The sequence below is a fragment of the Macrobrachium nipponense genome, chromosome 14, assembly GCF_015104395.2.
Source record: "Macrobrachium nipponense isolate FS-2020 chromosome 14, ASM1510439v2, whole genome shotgun sequence".
In the NCBI taxonomy this organism is placed as follows: domain Eukaryota; kingdom Metazoa; phylum Arthropoda; class Malacostraca; order Decapoda; family Palaemonidae; genus Macrobrachium; species Macrobrachium nipponense.
The window spans coordinates 43,948,664-43,956,838 of record NC_087207.1 but is presented as its reverse complement, the minus strand read 5'-3'; the positions used below and the strand labels follow the sequence as shown (position 1 = coordinate 43,956,838).

General features: G+C 35.4%; 1 long non-coding RNA gene across 1 annotated transcript; it reads right to left on the bottom strand.

The window, feature by feature from the left end:
- Window positions 1–443: 443 nt before the first annotated feature.
- LOC135226095 (uncharacterized) lies at window positions 444–7,493 on the bottom strand. The gene is made up of 4 exons (XR_010317157.1): window positions 7,133–7,493; window positions 1,607–1,885; window positions 1,244–1,423; window positions 444–545 (listed from the first exon to the last, which is right to left on the bottom strand). It is a non-coding gene; the product is annotated as an uncharacterized LOC135226095 (long non-coding RNA).
- Window positions 7,494–8,175: the final 682 nt, after the last annotated feature.

Genomic DNA, 8,175 nt, shown 5'->3' with positions numbered 1-8,175 from the left:
TTCTGTCTAATGTTTGTTGTGACTTCGTGCAAGATGGTACATCCATTTAATTAAAAAAAAAAAAAGTAATGCAGGAACACAAATTGCCATTCATAAAGTACAGCACTGTATGTACTAGATAAATGGATGTAGCATCTTGCATGAAGTCACAAACATTAGACAGAAAGACTGATACTTCTCTACATCAAAATTATTCATTTAAATAATAATAAAAATTATTCATTTAAATATTATAAAAATCTAATCAAAGAGACTGACAATAATAAGATAAATTTGATTGATAACAAATTACATGAATATTTATAATTTCCTTGAAAACAAGTCAGTCAGCAGAAGTGATCTATATTATATTCTTCAGGATCCCAACCAGAATTAGGTTGAGATGAATTGGGGACTCTCATCTTGACTTTGCTGACTGTGCAAGTCTTTGGTTTTGGTCTTTCCTTCCCACGTATCTGTCACATGGCATTTTTTTAGATAAATCATCATAGTTTTCCCTACTTCAGTTTCATCAGTTGATAATTGTGTCTTGTTCACCAGAATATCTGAAAAGGATAATCAATATTAGTAAATTGCATATCTGCAGTACTACGCATAGTCCAACAATATAAAAGCCTTTATATTCAGTTACTTATACCACTATTATTACAATTTGAGTTAAAATCTAAGTTAGAAAAGCATAAACCTCTGAACCCAAGGGGTCGAGTAGGAAAAGTAACCCTATACAGGAAGGTAAAAGTGGACAATAAAAAAAATGGTGTAACTTTGTGTACTCTCAAGCAAGTGAACTCAAATCCAAGACAGTGGAAGACATTGGTACAGAGGCTATGGCAGTATCCAACTTTAGAAGTTTTGATGTCAAAGTATTAATTCATTTAAAGGGTTAACAATTAAGGTTTAAGTCCTTTTTAACTTTGTGGGATTTGATTTTGGTGTTAACCCCTGCCAAGGCTAAATGATAATGGCACTTATGGTTTCTGTGCTTTAACATTACACTGCACTTTTATAATGGATTACTTTGCATTACTTTTAAACCTTACTGAATGTGTGGATGAATACAAAATGCAACTCATGTTTTTGAAGATTTTCACATACAGTACTTATATTTTGACTATCTACAGCATCCATGGCACTTCACTGCATCTGCATCCCCATCTAAAAGTAGCAATAGGCAGTACTACAAAGTGCCATTTACACACTGCAAAAGCCATACCCTACACCTAACAGCATTATAAGCACTCACTTATTATAATTCCACACAATGTTGTGTTCTCGAACCCTTTCTTGCATGTATTTGTTTTCGTGTTCCAAGACGACCTTCCCAGTTGAACTCATACTGGAGTCCACTTGTCATGCAGAAGTCAATCATGGTTTTGACTGCTGCTTTGACGGTTGCTCCCCCAAGAATCTGGAGTCGATGTACCTAGAAATAACATTCAATAAGACTGGTTATACAAAAGTTTTTATTTTTGATAATCATTAGTAATGAAATCATTCTACACACTATGGCCTTTTCTTATCTTTAGTAATGTCAAAGTAAAAGTTTTCAGTACTGAAGCATAATAAACATCATTGTGCATATCATGGTAACTGACATGTTGCTTACCAGTGACTTTAAGGGCACTGTCCCCATTTATCTGTTGTTCAAAGTCCTCAAAGTCTACATATCTTTGTATTGGTAGCAATCCGTCCAGCAAGGATAAATCAGGTCCAGTGGGTGCAGCAGCCTGAGTTTGTTTCAAATGTTCGATGGTACCTATCATTATTTCCAGTGAATTCTGCTGATCTTGCACCCTACTTTCCATTTTGTCATTGTCATCACAAGAGGTCGCATTCACTTCCAGCATAAGAGGTTGCATCACTTCCACCATAAGAGGTCGCAAGACTGAAAAGAAATCAATATTTTCAATATCTAACCAGAAGTGTGTTAATTTAAATGTAGTTAGCACAAATCTCTTTTCATAAATAGCTTCACCAACACAGGAAATAAAAGCTGATTTTATTGGTTACACAGGTACCATCTGATTTACAATATTCAATTTACTGAAAAAATTGAGGAAACTGTCAACAGATACTCTTTGGAAATCTGTATAAGCAAAAAGAAAAAAGGTTGATAGCCCCACACACACACAGATTGCCAAGCAATTAGTAAGCTAGGAGAAGACATTATTTTCACATCCATCGTTGTTAAAAATTTCACCACTAGTTGCTTGTGTATGTGAATTATTTTCTACAGTAGCTTTTTTATTTCCCATGCAAAGTTCTCTATATTCCTTATATTACTTTCTGCATGACGATTCAAGGTCCATGTACTTGCCATAATGAACAATCAACCCCAGCTTCACAATTCTTGAACGTACAGGGGACCTGAGACAGAAAAATATCAAGGTATGGTGTGGGAAAAGCTTACTTTTGGCTTGTTGTCCTAATTGAAAGTGGGTACCAATTTTATGAATGGCAAAGCAACTAGTGGGAGGTGTGATGTAAATTAATTAGCAGAGGGAGAATTCAGATCTGGATTGAAAGGTAAGGTACAGTTGTGTTGTTGGTGGATGGGACATCCAGCCAGGTCAGGGAAACAAACATGGCAGAAGGTGGAAAACAACAGGTCATGAAAATTGAAGTCAGAATGAATTCCACGGGTAGGCAGTCAACCCTTCAGAAAAGGCCAAAGTAAAAGAAGCAATAGATAAAACTCTAGAGGAGTGACGTCTCCTTGTTAGACATCAAAGAATGTTTAAAAGGTAGGCCTCATGACAACAGTAAGCTAATAGATTTAGACCACAACGATGATTTTTTACCTACATCCACCCACAAGAAATCGACAAGTGATAGGAAGAAGTCATGTCCATGTGGGCAATGCAAGGTCCAGCTAGGCCCAGAAGGACGAAAGCCAAGTGTGATAAATGCAAAAAATTGTTCTGCACAGACCTAAACAAGCCTCAAATGAAGACTTTCTTGAGGTCGAGAAAAATGACAGAAAAGGAAAAAGGCCTAGATTGGTATTGCAGTTACTCAAAGAAGATTGCAGATCATACAAAGAGAAATTAGAAAAAGCAATTGAAGAAACTGAGAAATTGCTGAAAACAAGCTTATATAGGTATTGCATGAGATGCTAAAAGGAAGAAAACACTAGTATTTGTATAAAATGTAATGGAGGGTACAGGCAAAAAGGGTCAATAAGTCAAGGATGGGGACGGAAAATTGCTATGAGAAAAGGATAGAGGAAACATCCTAGATCACCAAGAATTTTGGAAATATGGTATTGGATGGAATAAAAAGTGCAGAGAAAGTAAAAAAGGAGAATAAATCAATTGGAGAACTAAAGTTACTCAAAGAAGATTGCAGATCATACAAAGAAAAATTAGAAAAAGCAATTGGAGAAACGGAGATTGTGCAGAAAACAGGACAGTGAGCAATCAGTTGGAGCTTCATTGGAAGACCTGAAAACAAAACCCTAAATGAAAACCTAGTGAAGAATATGGAAAACAAACAAGGTACAATCACGGAAAGGACCACTAAAATAATGTCAAGACTAAAGAGTAACTCACCTAACCCTGACAACAAGCAATGCTTGAATAGCGAAACCCTAAACAGGGACCACGATTAACAGAGGGGTTGGAAAGAAAGCAAAGAACATGGGAAAATCAAAGTGCACCTAAAGATAAGGATAAGCTAACAAGAGCAGAGTGCAGGTTCTTTACGGCAGGAAAGTGCAAGAAAGGAGACTTGTGAGTACCTGCGCTTACGACAGGAAAGTGCAAGAAAGGAGAGACTTGTGAGTACCTGCACTTACGACAGGAAAGTGCAAGAAAGGAGACTTGTGAGTACCTGCACAAGTGGAAAAGCAAAATTTATAAAAGATCCCAGAACAGTCAAGGCAGAAAAAGAGGTAAACCAAAGGACAGTATATAAGTTCTACAAAGAAGGTTATATTGTAAATATGACAGGAACTGTAAATACAGCCACAGAGTCATTAGCCAGAATAGGACATAGTACGACGAAATTAAGTAGACCAAAGATGAGAATGTATGCGTTTCAAAGAGGGGCACTGCAAATATGGTAGAAACTGTAAATACAGTGACAGAATCAAAGCCAAAATAGGGCTATAATAAATGGAAAGGCAAGGTACCAAGAAATAAGACACGTTGACTATGAGCCAGAATAAAGAGCAGCAGAGATGAGGATGAGCAGTATATGTGCAGGTCGGTTTTAAAAAAAAAAAAAAAAAAAAAAACAATCAAAGAAATAGCAGTAAAGAGCAATCAAGAGCCCTTTATGGACAAATTTTGGACAAATAGCTTGGCGGTAATACATGTACCAAATATATTATAGAAATTAACGGATGAGATATGCCAAAAAAGGTACCAAGAAATGAGACAAGTTGACTATGAACCAGAATAAAAGAGCAAGCAGAGATCAGGATGAGCAGTATATGTGCAGGTTTTTCAAAACAAAGATCAATCAAAGAAATAGTAGAAGAGCAATTAAGAGCCCCTTATGGACAATGTCGGACAAAAAGCTTGGTGAACACATGTACCAAAATATAATAATAGGAATTAATGGAATGAGGTATGCCAAAAAAGCAACTGAATAAGGAAAAATAAAGATAAGAATTAATCAAGATATCTTAAGAGACTTTCAAACAAACAAAGAGGAAAGAATAAAGAAGCTGAGTTCACAGATAACTCGAGAAAACAAAAAACATAAGGAACTGGAAACAAAGGAAGCATGTATCATAATGAAAGCCAGACTGAATATGTTGAACTTAAAGGCTAGCTTCCTGGGTAAATTTCAGGACGAGTCTGTGATATATACAGAGGAGGAGGACATCACCGAACATTTATTCATGGTAAATCAAATTAAAAAAACAATTCAAAAAAACACAGGAAATAAAATCAGACACGGAAATCCCCTAGCAGGAAAACTGGGGGGAATACATATAAGGATAGCCCACAAAATTAAGAATGTTCTTATACCTGGAAGCGATGGATGTCAAACCTAAGTAGCATTGCCCTGCCTCAGTTATATTAAGAAAAAGAAAGAAATGAAAGGGGGTTGGGTTAAAATTAAAGTAGAAATATTGTGTTATATCTAATTTGGAAACATCTTTAATTTTGGGGGGTTACTATTGTTGCAGAAAAGGACAATAGACATGAATTAAAATACAGGTAGTGTTCAAGTTACAATAATTTGTCTTACGATAATCCGATTTTACGATGGGGTTAACAATTAATACTGATACGACAATATTTTGAAATTATTTTAAAATTTCACTCGCAATGAACGCAGGCAGCAGAGTACACTCAGGGAGCGAGAGAGACCAAATTACAATAGCCTAAATTTATCCTGTCTTCTAGTTAAAGAGTCTGAAAACAACAAAAAGAGAATGATGGAAGGTTATTTGTTTTAACGTTTATAATGTGTAAATGTATAGTCATGAACAACACGAATGATAGTAAGCAATTACCGTAGTCATGTTATAAATGATGATATGTAGCATAGGAATGATATTTTTATGCAGAAAGTTTATTTGCTATAGATCAAAGCTCAGCAAGGAAATATACTGCTAATGACTATCATGCAATAGCAACAAGGATAAAACTCCTGTAAACTTGTGCCATCAAACACAACCTTAGATAAAATTGTGCTATCGAACACAATCGTAGATAAAATTGAGAGAAAATCATTTTATCAAAACTATTGGGCTTGAAAGAACACATTTTACAGTTTTTTTTAGACCAATAAAAGATAACGCAAAGCTTGTATTACGCTGAAACCAAGTGAAAATAGTGAACAGAATCCTGTAATTTTTTTTACACACACATGCCCCTGATGCAATCTTTCATAAAAAAAGAAAAAAATTTAGTTCACAACAAATGTATTCAAGTCATATTTCAACTTAAACACGTTGTTAATTAACGAAAAATGACCTTGTCTCATATAAGTAAAGTATCTGGATATTCATTTATGCTAACTAGAAGCTAGAAAATTTGCTCATAATTGAGTTAAATATGGCGAAATAACTTGTATGGGCCACCAAACTGATTTCTAAATCAAAACATTGACCACTACCTATATGTTAGTATTTTATAATGCAATAATACAAGAATACCTACAATATTATTGGATACAGTGAAGTGATGTAGAACTTATTTTATAATTATATGCAGCCATCAGCAGCCTGACACTCAATTGTACTAATGTCTGACTGATTCTCATTTGTGTCCAACCCTCTACTAATATCATAGTCAGAATGCACTGAACCTCCAGATTGGCTTATATCAATTAATAAATTACTATACCGTATGTGTAATATAGAGAATACTGTAGGCTACGCTACTGTATTCGTATGTCTACACTAGGCCAACACTTTAATTTTAGTCAATTTCTCGTACGAATTTTCACAAGCACATATAGGGTATAAAACCGCATGGTACAGGGGCGGACCATGTACGGTCAATGTGTACAACCCCCAAAAAAAGTACATTATAACGCGTCCTGACATCGGAGATGGGCATCAGACGCGACTTGTTGTTGGTGAGAAACAGAGCTAAAGACCTCTACTCCGGTGTCAGGATGCATTATAATGTACTTTTCTTGGGGTTGTACACATTGATCATACATGGTCCACCCCTGTACCATGTGGTTTTTTACCCTAGCCTACATTGAACCTAGAAAATATGCTGAAACTAATAATTATTATGCTGTATACCTATGTATAAAGTAGTGTAGGCTAGGCTACCCTATATGTAGTGATGGTGCCAATTACCCTAGTGTAGGCTAGGGTATATTTGAGATAAGTAGGAGAATACCTGTAAACAGTTTTAAGTAACAAAGTTAAACTGAATACCTAACGAGTAAAACTTAGGATCAGGAACTAACCTAAGTTCCTAGAATGCCACTCATGACCTATCCGGAACTTGCTATCCAATATCGATTAGGGTTCCGTGCCTGACCTGGCTTTAGGGGCATCTGGAGTCTGGACCCCGCTCTAATAACACAACTTAGTAGCTACCATCCGAGGTTGTCCTACTCTTAAAGAATTTAGCTTATCATAGGTACTTGTTCCTCATGATAGCCTAACCCACATGGCTAACACATGAACCTAATATGCAAACTTGCTACTCACAATTGTCTTCCAAAGCACGTTTAATCTTCTTGGTGATGATTTTGCGCTTGCAGAAATGGTCAGCAGTAGTGCTCTTCAGAGACAAGACGATTTCATTGTTTTAAATTTGACCTCAGCCAGTCCACGTGAGTGTAGTAGTAGTAGTAGGCGGTGTTTGTCTTTGAAACGGCTCCTCCCTTGCTTGTTGTTATTCCTCTATTGTTTATGTTAGGTATCGGTAGATCTATATAACTATTACGCGGGAAGCTATTCTTCTTGGAGATCTTTATGGTTTTGTGCTCGTAGAACAGATCAGTAGCATTGCACTTTCGAGAGTGATGATGTTTGCGTTGCTGTACCTTTGTTCTTTACAGTTTTGAAGTTGAACACCCAGCGAGTGTAGTAGTAGTAGCAGTAGTAGTAGTAGGAGGCGGATTTGTCTTTAAAAGGGTTCCCTTGCTTACTTTCATTCATCCTGTGTTTGGTAAAGTTTTTTCTCTCTGTAATGCCATAGTTTTTTTTTTTTTTAATTCTTTCCTATTTTCAAAAGGTCTACAAATAAAAGCAAAAAGTATATTTCTCTTCATAGTGTCTTGGAATGTTTCAAATGAGTAGGTTTAACATAATTTTAAATTTGGCAAACATAAGAAAATGTGCCAAAAATATGCTAAGTAAAAAAAAAAAAAATGCCAAATCAAAATTTTGGATACCAATTATGTTTGAGAAGTATCACACACAAATCCACATATTGTATATGTATGTGGGCACTTTCAAACCAGATTGGCATCCAAAATTTCGATTTGGCACATGTTTTTTTATTTTGACATATTGTTGGTGATTGCTTGTTTTCCAAAATTGAAACACACCACACACACACACACACACACACACATATATATATATATATATATATAATATATATATAATATCTATATATATTGAAAAAGAAACCCACAAAATCACTTTGTAACTTGTTTTACTTCTAAGTATTTACATTTAGTTTTACTAAGAAGTAAACAAGTTACAAAGTGATTTTGTGGGTTTCTTTTTCAATCTTCAGAAGA